This window comes from Typopeltis vanoorti, chromosome 1 (assembly GCF_054136105.1).
Source record: "Typopeltis vanoorti isolate ZY-2024b chromosome 1, IOZ_Tvanoo_1.0, whole genome shotgun sequence".
NCBI lineage: Eukaryota > Metazoa > Arthropoda > Arachnida > Uropygi > Thelyphonidae > Typopeltis > Typopeltis vanoorti.
Window position 1 is genome coordinate 104,026,879 of NC_143549.1, and position 12,442 is coordinate 104,039,320.

Here is a 12,442-nt window from a genome sequence, read left to right on the forward strand (position 1 = left end):
TCACAGACTCTAAGATAGTAACAACTTTATAAAACAAAGGTAGAACCAACCCAGCCATCGAGTGTTAACTTACTCTTGTACTCAATTACAACCTCTGATTTTTTAAACATTAAAGTCATCATCTGCATTTATATTATATTTTGATTTCACACTTCAGAAACTGTCTAACATGGAATCTCCTTTTACTATTCTTCTCTGGCTCAATTTCTTTGTTTCAGTCTGTTTGTCTGTCTCATATTGCTGCCTCCACCACTTCCTCCTGATATTCTTTTCTCAAACTGAGACATTTTTTCAGTCAGAATTGAATTCCCTAGTTGTTTTCCTCAGCAAGTTCACAATGTGATATCACAGTAATCTCACTCACTAAAATGTACTAAAATCCTTACTGTTTACTAATAGCACGTTCTAATAACACTTATGTTACCATATCCATAGAAAATCTGGATTGCAACTGGAGAAGCTGATACTAGGCATCACATTAAAAAAGAAGCAAAACACCTGGATAAGAAGCCAGATTTGTATCAATGACATCATTCTTCACCACAAGCGACTAAAATGAAAATGGAGCAGACATCTACCCAGAAGAGAAGATGAGTGATGGACCACCAAACTAACAAATTCGATTCCAAAAGAAGGGAAACAAGGCAAACGTCCTAAAAGAAGGCGGAGTGATGAATGTCAAATTTTGTTGGGAAAAATTGGTCAACCACTGCCAAGAACAGAGAAATGTGGAAGGAACTGGAGGAGGCCTTAGTCCAGCAGTGGGCAGAAAATGGCTGAAAAGAAGAACCATTTGACATTACAATAGGTAGCAATAAATTAAATAATATCATTAATTTCTGCTCTTCATTTTCTAGAATGAACTCTTGTTTTCTAATAACACCACTTTAACTAAACACATTACAGAAATTATCCTCATCAATCTAAGTATCATTATCTTTCATACACTTTTTCTTCTTTTTTTACTAATTAACTTAAGGAATTCACAGCATACACTAGAATATAAATTAAAAGTAAACTTTAATATATATATCCAATATTTCGGCAACGTCACGTTGCCATTTTCAAAGGAACTTACAATAAAGACACATGCATGCAGGCACTACATACAGTAAATGTGAACAAAGCAGGGAGTTATAGTTTCTCCTAAAAGTCCTGATGGTGCTCCCTAGTGGGCTAGGTAGGTATTCTTGGCCGTTGGGCTGAAGTTCTCATGATGCATGTCTCCCAAATTTGGGGTAGTCTCATGCAACCAAATTTGTTGAGGTTTGGCATATTTCTTAGGGCTGAGGCTGATTCCATAAAAAGTCTTCCAATTTTGTACTTGCTACGGTGTATTATTGTGGCTTTCTTCCACCGTATTCTGTGGCGAGTATCCAAAGCATGGTCTGTAAGACCAGAGTGGCTATACTGGTGAAATCAGATGTAGTCCTTGTGTTCTGAAATTCTGATATTTGCTGTCTTGCCTGTTTGGCCAAAGTAGGATAGCTTACAGCTGCAAGGGTCTAGGGGAAGTGGTCTAGGGGAAGGGGTTGCTCTTTAGTGGAGCGGATAAGGGATGCCAATTTTCTATGTGGTCTGTAACAAGAGGTCAAGTCATGTTTTTTTAAAATTTTGGTAATTTTTTCTGAGGTGCCTCGGTTGTAGGGAATGGTGATGGATTTAGAGTAATCCTTGTGAATGGGGAGGGGAATTGTTGGTGAATGTATCTGCCTGTATGGGTGGATTTTCAATAAACAGAGAAAACCAAGGTTCCATCAGGCTGGTGGGTGACTTGTGTATCTAGGAAAGGGAGGCTGTTGTTTTCCTCTTTTTCCAGGGTAAATTTGATTCTGGGGTGTTGGTTGTTTAAGTGTGTTAAGAAAGAGAGGAGTGTATCAGAGCCATGTGGCCAAATAGCAAACACATCATCAACGTAGTGAAGCCATATGGTTGGTTTTTGTGGGGCAGAGTTTAAGGCTTGCTCTTCAAAAGTCTCCATAAAGAAGTTGGCCAAGAGTGGGGAGAGTGGTGAACCCATGGCTGTCCCCTCTATTTGTTGTAGAATTTTCCTTGCCAAATTATGGCACTTGAAGAAGGGCTTTCTAACATGTTAAATCATGAGCTCTGTTCAATTTTAAATGATGTCTCGTCCACTGCGACAGATAAAGAATTTGAAAAAATATGGGGTCGACATATCAAGAAGTTTGAGAAATTAAAAAAGAACTCAACTTCCGAACCAAAACTTCCAACCAACACTGTAGTCAACCTTTCTTCAGTTACGTTGAAGCTTGCAGCATTCAGCGCCCTTTCACGTGGTCACAACTTCGCCATTGCCCCAAGAAAAATACCGGCTGAGGATATAATGATCCAGATCGAACACGGGATTTGCCACCTTCCAAACCACATCACCAATGATATTAGACTGGATGTAGCTTGTGTTCTCAACAAAACAAGACCACCAAAAACCAACATATCCAATAGTGAATATAAAGCTCTGCAAGGAAAGGAGGAAAAACAAAGAAATAATAATCACCAAAGCGGATAAGGGAAATGCCACCGTAGTACTCAACCAAAAGGACTACACAGGTAAGGTTAATGCTCTATTATTAGATCGGGCTACTTACCTCCCTATTGAATACAATCCCACCAACTCACAAATTAGAAAACTCCATAGGCTCCTTAAGAAGGTCACTTCTTGGCCTGTGGAAGTTACTAACAAATTAAAACTGTTTAACTCTATACCCCTCCCCCCACGTATTTATGGACTCCCTAAAATACATAAAGAAAATGTGCCATTACATCCCATAGTGGATGGCATTGATTCCCCCACATACAAATTAGCTAAACATTTGGCCAAAGTGCTCACACACCATACTGGCAACACACCATCACGCACAAAAAACCCAGCCCACTTCAAAGCGAGCATAGAAAACCTTACACCCCAACATACTGACATAATGGTCAGTTTTGACGTCTCCTCCTTATTCACAAATGTCCCACTCAAAGAAACCATAGAGCAAATCCAAGTTAAATTTCCTCCCGATATCTAAGCCCTATTTCAGTTCACAATGAACTCAGGCTATTTCGTTTGGCAAGGAAAATTCTACAAACAAATAGAGAGTACAGTCATGGGTTCACCACTCTCCACACCCTTGGCCAACTTCTTTATGGAGACTTTTGAAGAGAAAGCCTTACACTCTGCCCCACAAAAACCAACCATATGGCTTCGCTACGTTGATGATGTATTCGCTATTTGGCCACATGGCTCTGATACATTCCTCTCTTTCTTAACACACTTAAACAACCAACACCCCAGAATCAAATTCACCCTCGAAAGAGGAAAACAACAGCCTCCCTTTCCTAGACACAAGTCACCCACCAGCCTGATGGAACCTTGGTTTTTTCTGTTTATAGAAAACCCACCCAAACAGGCAGATACATTCACCAACAATCCCCCCCCCCCCCTTGCGCACAACAATATAGAGTCATCAAGACACTTTACAACAGGGCTAAGCTAAACTAATCTGTTCAAATGACAATGCCCTAACCACTGAACTAAATCACATCCTCAACACTTTCTCTGCCAATGGCTCCCCCCCCCCCCCAAAAAAAAATATTGATACCAGCAAACCACAACCCTCCACTCCCCCTTTCAAAACAAAAGGATTATTCTAAATCTATTACCATTCCCTATATCCGAGGCACCTTGTCAAAAATTACCAAAATTTAAAAAAAACATGACTTGACCTCTTGTTACAGACAACACAGAAAATGGCATCCCTTATCTGCTCCACTAAAGAGCAACCACTTCCCCTAGACCTACCTGGTGTATACCAGGTCCCTTGCAGCTGTAAGCTATCCTACTTTGGCCAAACAGGCAGGACAGTGAATATCAGAATTTCGGAAGACAAGGACTACATCCCCTTTCACCAGTACAGCCCCTCTGGGGTGACAGACCATGCTCTGGATACACGCCACAGAATAGGGTGGAAGAAAGCCACAGTAATACACCGCAGCAAGTATAAATTTGAAAGACTATTCATAGAATCAGCTTCAGCCCTAAGAAACATGCCAAACCTCAACAAATTTGGTTGCATGAGACTACCCCAAATTTGGGAGACATGCATCATGACACCTTCAGCCCAAAGGCCAAGAATACCTACATAGCCCACTAGGGGACACTATCAGGACTTTTAGGAGAAACTATAGCTTTCTGCTTCGTCCTCATTTACTGTATGTAGTGCCTGTGTGCACGTGTTTTTATTGTAAGTTCCTTTGAAAATGGCAACATGATGTTGCCGAAATATTGGATATATATATTAAAGTTTACTTTTAATTTATATTCTAGTGTACGCTGTGAATTTCTTAAGTTAATTAGTAATTATGTATAACCAGCGTATAAGCCTTTTCTTATTTTATCTGAGCCTCAGTACTTTGTTAAGGCAATCTGCATAATCTTAAAAAAAATTACATACCATAATTGATCAAAAGTATAATACTGAACTTCTGTACTGAGGCTTATAACTGCAAACAGATTACCAAAAAATTCATATCAAACTTTGAAAGGCCATTTGATATATCACACCATACTTTCTTTTACTCCTATATCCTGATGTGTTACATATAATGCTGAAATGAAGAGATGACCTGACATTATGCTTCTCCTCTTCAAATAATCCTGCATCAATACCCAAAGAAAATTTCATCCTACCATCTTAAGTACTCTACAGTTCAGTACATCTCACGATATTTCACCAGATAGTGATCAATAAAATAGAGAACCAACTGGATGGATATCACAATCTTTATGGTCTCTACAACTGTTCTCAAATGCTGTGCTTACCCCCCCCCCAAAAAAAAGACCTAAAATCTACACAATTACTGATTTGCTGGTCTCACCTTAGGGTGCTTAAGGGTCAAAGATGGATAACTGAGTGGAGATATCCACATAACCTTTTAAGGAATGCAGAGAATTGACCAGGAATTCTAACCTAATGTCCAGTCCTCACCTTCTTGTGGTGCACCCTATTAGATATCTATCTGGATACTGCATGAATGAGGACAGCTGTCAATTTCAGATTTAGTTGATAACTGTGTTCTTACTGGCTTAAACCATAATGCAAAATGATGATATAAAAAAAAATAGAATTTCATGCCACCTGGGTGTTACCCAGTTAAACAAGCCCCCATTATTTACATCAGGAAATCAGAGCAAACGGTGAAAGGACAGCTTTAGTGAAACAAATTCTAATACATCAGCAGAGTTAAAGATGGGAACCATCAACAGAAAAGAAATGGATAAGTACCAGACTAATAAAATAGGTGTTGCTGAAACAAAGATGATAAAAAACAGATCAGATCTCTCTCTCTCTCTCTAAGATCTAATCTTTAAAATGTGCCCATGGTCCAAGAAGATTCTAGTTAGGAAGAAATGAAGGAATTTTTAAAAGACATTAGAGAAGGCAACTGAAACAACAACAACAAAAAAAGAAAAGTTCGTCCTTGTTGGTGATCTAAACAGCAGAGTAGGAAATGATTACTAAATATAGAGGAATGTTCTAGAAAAATTTGGAGAAAACAGTAAAGCTAATAATAATAATGGTAAATACCTACTGGATTATTAATTACTAACACCATGTTCCAATATAAAAACGAATGTGCACAAATTCACGTGGAGAAAAGATGCAAGAACTAAGAAAAGTCTTATTGGCTATGTTACTGTTAATAGCAATGTTTTCTCACTAGATCAGAACACAGGGTTTTCAGAGGATTCCAAAGTAAAAGTGATTATCCTTCATATTGGAAAGAAGGGTGTATAAGAAAGTTTTAAAGCAGGGGTGAATGCTGGTCTAGAAATTCACGCTTGCTCTTGTTATCATTCAGGGAGTAAGAGGTATGATTGAAGTCTGATTACCGGAATAATGAATTACTGACCATTTAAAACTATATATTTAGAAATTTATGTACATTTAATCATACAAATGATATTCTATATTTTTTCAATTTAGCTACTTGAATACAAATTCTACCCTACGGTTCTTCTTTATGAACTGGTCAATAACATCGTCATAAAAAGTTGGTTGTAACTTAATTTTCCCAAGCAACACGCACACTTGTAAAGACTGGCTGAAGCTCACTGGCTAGAGCTACGTTGACTGCATATGGCCTGTGTTTTAAGCAACAGAGTGAGATGACGTGAAATGACTATGCACGCGCATGAAATCACAGTGCTGCTGTGAGGACCTGGAAGCTCCTACAACCAAGCAAGCCAAGGTAGCTTTGACTAGACAAGCAGGCATTGGCCTTCGATACACAATGCAAAGCTCAACTATTGCTGCGCAAGCTTAAGACATCTTTTGTCTACAAAAATAAAAGCATAATTGGAATGCTTATAAATGCATGCATTTATTAACAAATAAATATTACTTCTTTCTCAATTAATGAGCTTGCGCAGCAAGCATGGAGAATTCACCACTGTTTTAAAGGGAATCATAGTTGAGCAGCTTTCAGAGTTGAAATGTAGATTCAAATACACAAACATTATACAAGAACAAATGCAAAAATTGAAAACAAGAATCCAACCTTTGAGACTTGGTGGCAAATCTTGAAGAAAACAATAACTAATTCAGAGAGGCATGTAGTGAGGTTGCCTGCAAGGATAGAAAAATTAGAACTCCATGGTGGACACAGAAAGTTAGAGAAGCAGTTAAGGAAAAGAAAAAAAAAGCATATTAAAGTTCCTGGAAAGTAAGTTACTTTATGATCTTAGAGAATTCTGAGAAAATGTAAGAAAGTGAAGCATGGTATAAAACTAGCTAAAAAAAGTCATGGGAAGACTTTGGTAAGAACATAGAAAATAAATATCAGGAAGATGACAAAATATTCTCAAGGCTACTGAAAAAGCTTAAAAATGGAAGAGAAAATGTAAAAGGAATCAGAAATGATAAACATGACATGAAAACTGCAAAGAAATTACTCCAGACATCTAGAATGTTCGGAGGGATTACTTTGAATGACTGTTAAATGAAACAAGCAGTGACATGATAGAAGATAGATGGTAGAAGACACTCAATAGGAATGCAATCAAGAATACATAAATACATGAAGTAGAAAAGGCCATCAAAAACCTGAAACATGGAACAGCTGGATTGAGATTATAAACAAATAGATTATATTTGACTAGAAATACTCAGATATGAAGGCATAAAGCTTTACAGTGATTAGAAGTTAATTTTCCACTTGGTTAGACTATAATAAATTTAGTTTAATCCTTTACCCAAGTGTAAGCAAATAAAGTTTGTGCCTGAAGGACTGAGGCAACTCAGGAGATGAGGAGATGTGCTTTGCATTATGGGAGATACTGAGACAAGGAGTGATGAGAGCTTGGTCCATTTTTACAATGGTTAGTTCAGAGTTCACTGCATAGTTCAGAAGGCCTGATCAGAGGGTTGAATTCCAGATGACTGGAGTAGAGCTATCATAGTACCATCTATGGAAGCTTGGAGGAGGAGGAGAAGGATTTAAGCCAAATGAGGTTATCAGGATTAAATTTTAAGACAAACAGTGAAGAAGTCATGGGAATATAACAGTGATCTATACAGGTATCCCTTGCTTAAAGCAGCAATCCCTTGATATATGCGGCAAAAATTTTGATTAACGTACCTTTAATCCTGAGGAGCTCGCAGCTGATCTGACAGATACAAGCAAAATGCTTAATATAAATATTCTCACAAATTCAGTGTATAGCTTGGAGGTCATGAGTAGCTGTGCATTCATATGTTACGAGTGAATATTCCACACTGTTTTTTGCTGTCAGTTTGGTTTAACACATGATATGTAAAGGTTTGTGATATTTGACAGTAAACTGTATCTGAGAGATACCGTGACCTCCGATGTTAGTATAGTATGGTTTATTTTTTTATTTTTTTTATTCTTTGTTCACTAATTTTTAGATTGTAACGGAAAATAAATAAACCATCATGCATTACAATAGAGAGCCAAAGACTTATTTATCATACATGTCCTCTAGGAGATGTGCTTTACATTTATGGAAAATACTAAGCAAAAGTGATCTGGAGCTTAACTCCACCTTTACTACGGTTGCCCACAAGGTTGGTTATGCTTGCATCCACCGAAACTTTTAGTTTCTATATATTTGGCACGAAACTCTTGTAGTTTCTATATTCGGCTTCTAACATCACTATGAAATAATGTTGGATTCAATAACTTAATTTGTACCATCATGTATTATATTTGCAGTGTTTTTTCTTTGTTTTATTGCTTTTTTGCCTAGGTCTGGAGAGTCATTTTGCTTGTTATCATAGAATTTATGCCGATAAGAAAAAACACTAAAACTGTTCAAACATATTGATAACTTCTTTTGATAAAAAAATTGCTGTAAATAATGTAGGTACAAGCATTTATTAAACATTTACTTTGCATTCATTTTTTATCTTTCTTAAAAGAGTACCATATAAAACGAACTATTAGTACAGTAATCGATCAGGGACGCATTGTATTTTTTACCATTGATTATTAGTTTTGATTAACGCGATTTTGATATACCCGGTAACATCGAGGGATTAATTAACAGTGTTAATCGAGGGATACCTGTACTTAAGTTTTGTAGGTCTTCAAAAGGTATATGACAAGATCTGTTTAAAATGCTACAGTTATATGGTGTAAACAGACATTATATCAAGCAATTAGAATAAGCCAGCAGTTAGAATTGAAGGAGGTACAGGAAGATGGTCTTATCTCAAATCAGGTGTGAGACAAGGGTATACACATCTCCACTGTTATTCATCACCTACAAGGGTGGTCTGAAAAGTTCTTGGCCAAATAATGAAAAAACGAATTTATAATTTCAAAATTATTTTTCAACATAATCTCCCTTGAACACCAATACATTTATTCCAGCAATGCTCCAGCACCATTATCCCGTCCCTGTAGTGGTTCTCAGTAAGATCTGCAAAATACTCCTCTATAGCTGCAATCACCTCTTGATTCGAAGAAAAACACTGACCAGCAAAGAAGAGTTTTAGTTTTGGGAAGAGAGAGAGAAGTCAGAGGGAGCCAAATCTAGGGAATAGGGTGGATGTTCAAACAATTCATAGTGCAGATCCCTTAATTTTCCCATTGGCAAAACACCTTTGTGGGCAGGTGCATTGTCCTGATGAAAGATGATTTTTTTCTTCTGCAAACTGGCTCTTTTCTCATGGATTTTTTTCGTCTGGTCTGGTTACATGATCTGAATAATGTTCCCCGGTTATTGTTTTACCCTTTTCAAGATAATTAATAAACAACATCCCAAAACACAGAGAGATGCCATGACCTTTCCTGCTGATGGAACCAACTTTGTCTTCTTTGGTGCTGAACAACCAGCTTCTGTCCACTACTGTTTGGATTCTAGCATGTAATGGTGAATCCAAGTCTTACCCATAGTAATAAATTGATGCACAAAATCAGTTTTATTCTTGTTAAAACGCTCCAAGCACTGTTCAGAGATTTTCATGCGAGTGCATTTTTGATCTGATGTGAGCAAGCGCAGCACCCATCTTGCACAAAGCTTTTTCACTTGCAATTCTTCATGCAAAATATATCCTACATGTTCTTTTGAAATGCCTATAGTCTCAGCAATTTCACGCACTTTGACTCGCTAGTCATCCAATACCATATCGTGCACCCGCTCAATGATTTCTGGTGTTGTTACACTTTTTGGACGTCCTTCACGTGGATCATCTTCAAGGCTGGTATGGCCACGTTTAAACTCTGCAGCCCATTTCTTAATTGTTGAAAATGAAGAAGAGTGCCCATAAACTTTTATGACTTCGAATGAATTTCTTTTGGCGTTAAACCTTCTTTTACAAAGAATTTTATAACTGCGCGATACTCAATTTTATCCTGAAATGGATAAACTTTTGCTTCAGACTGCTGTATAAAACAAACTACTTGATAGAATGACTTGCAATTTCACATGGATGCTTATGACAGATGTATCAACTTAAAAAAAAATCTTGCTGATAGTGTTGCCATCTATGGTCGAGGCTGAGAACTTTTCAGACCACCCTCATATGTGAATCATGTTATGAAGGAAAGTGGTATGAAATCCAATATCAAAATTGGATATATATTAATCTCAGCTCTTTACTTTAAGTAGAGACATTGGAAAATTCAGTAAATAAATTCAGTACAAGTCTGCAGGATTCACTAAACCGAGTAACTGCTGTGATAAATTTGAAATGAAAATCAACAATAAGAAGACATTGAAAACATCAACTACATGGAGAATTCATAGAACGAGTGAAACATCATAGCTATTTAGGCAAAATTTTTAGTGAGGATCGTAAATTAAATATGGAAAGAGACAGCATAATTAGCAAAGATGGTACAATAGGAAGTCAAATGAATAAATTTATGAGGTGTAACAATTAAATTTCCAGAATAGCCACATATTGTTGCCTGTGTGTGGTGATTTGATTGGAGCCATGTGAGTAATCGTCTTTGTACGTCTTTTAACTAACATGTGCGTAAACCTCAAGCTGATAAACCCATTTGCTAGTTGGCTATTACAAAAACAATAGAGATCTGCATGTAAACTTTTGCATAAAAATGTGTGATCAAAATTTGGAGTGGTATGTTAACATCAGATTTTGTGTGAAAATTGGCAAAACTGTTACTGAAAAGTTGGAGCTGTTGAAAGTGGCATATGGTGTGGATGCTCTGAAAAAGTCAAGTATCTTTGAGTGGCATAAGAGATTCAAAGGTGGGCAAGATGTGAATGATGACTCCAGAAGTGGGCAGTCAAAAACAAAAATGACAGATGAAAATGCAAACAGAGCATGAGATTTGGTACAGTCTGACAGATGATTAAGTGTGTGATTAATGGCTGATGAATTGCAAATGAACTGAGAAACAGTCGGGGTAATTTTATCTGAAGAATTGGGTATGTGAAAGATTTCAAAAGAAATCACGACAATGTGCCAAGCCATAATGTGCTCATCGTGAGAAATTTTCTGGCCAAAAAAAAACGATTACCAAATTAGGTATCCTACTTATTCATCAGACTTAGCTCACTGTGATTTCTAGCTGTTTCCAAAATTAAAGACTGCACTAAAAGGAAGAAGATTTTCTGACATTGCTGATATCCAGCATAATCTGATAAAGGAACTCAAGAATATTCCAAAAAGAGTTCCAGGCCTGTTTCTAAAAATGTGAACACTGTCTAAAGCTATATAAATGCACAAGGGGGGAGACTACTTCGAAACATAGTAGAAAAATTAGAACAGGAGGATAACTTCCTTGTTCTACAGAGTCCTGAAATTCTTTAGGAAAAGCAGCCACAGCTGCTGCTGCAACATCTACACTTGCTGCCTCACCACATAATTTGACACTATAGCACTTACTTCGAGACATAAATCTCATGAACCAACCTTTGCTTCCTAAAAATGTTTCTTTGCCTCCATCTGTCTTTTTAAAATCCTCAAAAATTGTTTTTGCTTTCTCAGTTATAACAGCCTGTCAGAGGAATGTTTTTCTGATTCGAGTCATCCACCCATAATGATAATAATTTTTTCCATTTTTTCATGGAGTTTACCCCTGCTATAACTTACATGCTTTGCATTTAGTACTGCCGTAGATTTTTGCGCAGACTGTTTTATTCTATCTGCATTTTTCATAATTGTAGTAACAGTCGATGGAGGTAAGTTTATACTTCTACAGACATTAGCATGTGTCTGCCCATCTTCCATTCTTCGAATCACCTCCATCTTCTGTTCAAGTGTGATTGATTTCCGTGCCTTCTTAACACCAAGTTCTGCTAACTTTTCTGCACTTCTTTTATCAGATATGGTATATAATTACATACTTTATCAATTTAAATACATATGTATGTAAAAAAAAATTAAATAGAACAATTAGGTAGATTCAACAATAAAACTAGGTTTGATACATATACGTCGTAGTAAATCGGTAAACACCCAAACACTAGAGTGCCTGCTAGCATCGTTTCTCAGTCAGATCACACTACAGTAAGAAAGCACGTGCAGGCATCTGGCATTATTGTGAATCACCATAAATCGAGGGCTGCCTGTACTTTAAAAAAAAAAAAAAAAAAATGTAATGCGTTTGCATAGTTGAAAGAATAACAGGACTGTGTCCTCTGATTGAAAAAGACCCATGTTCGATTTTCATCATAATAATATGGACTCTTTTACTTTAAGGTGAGTTAGTCAATCTCATACAGAGGTAGCATGGTTTTCTCTCCAAAACTCAATATTTTCAACCTACATATACTCTGCTAATTGCATGTTCTCTGGCTGATTTGTCTATAAGCAGGTAAACTTGACAGAAACATGCAATTAACAATCAAAAATACTATTAGTGGGCAGCAGATGGTGTAGTGTAGACAGTTGTGATATGCCTGCGACAAGTCATTAGACAACTTTGGAGGTCACATAAT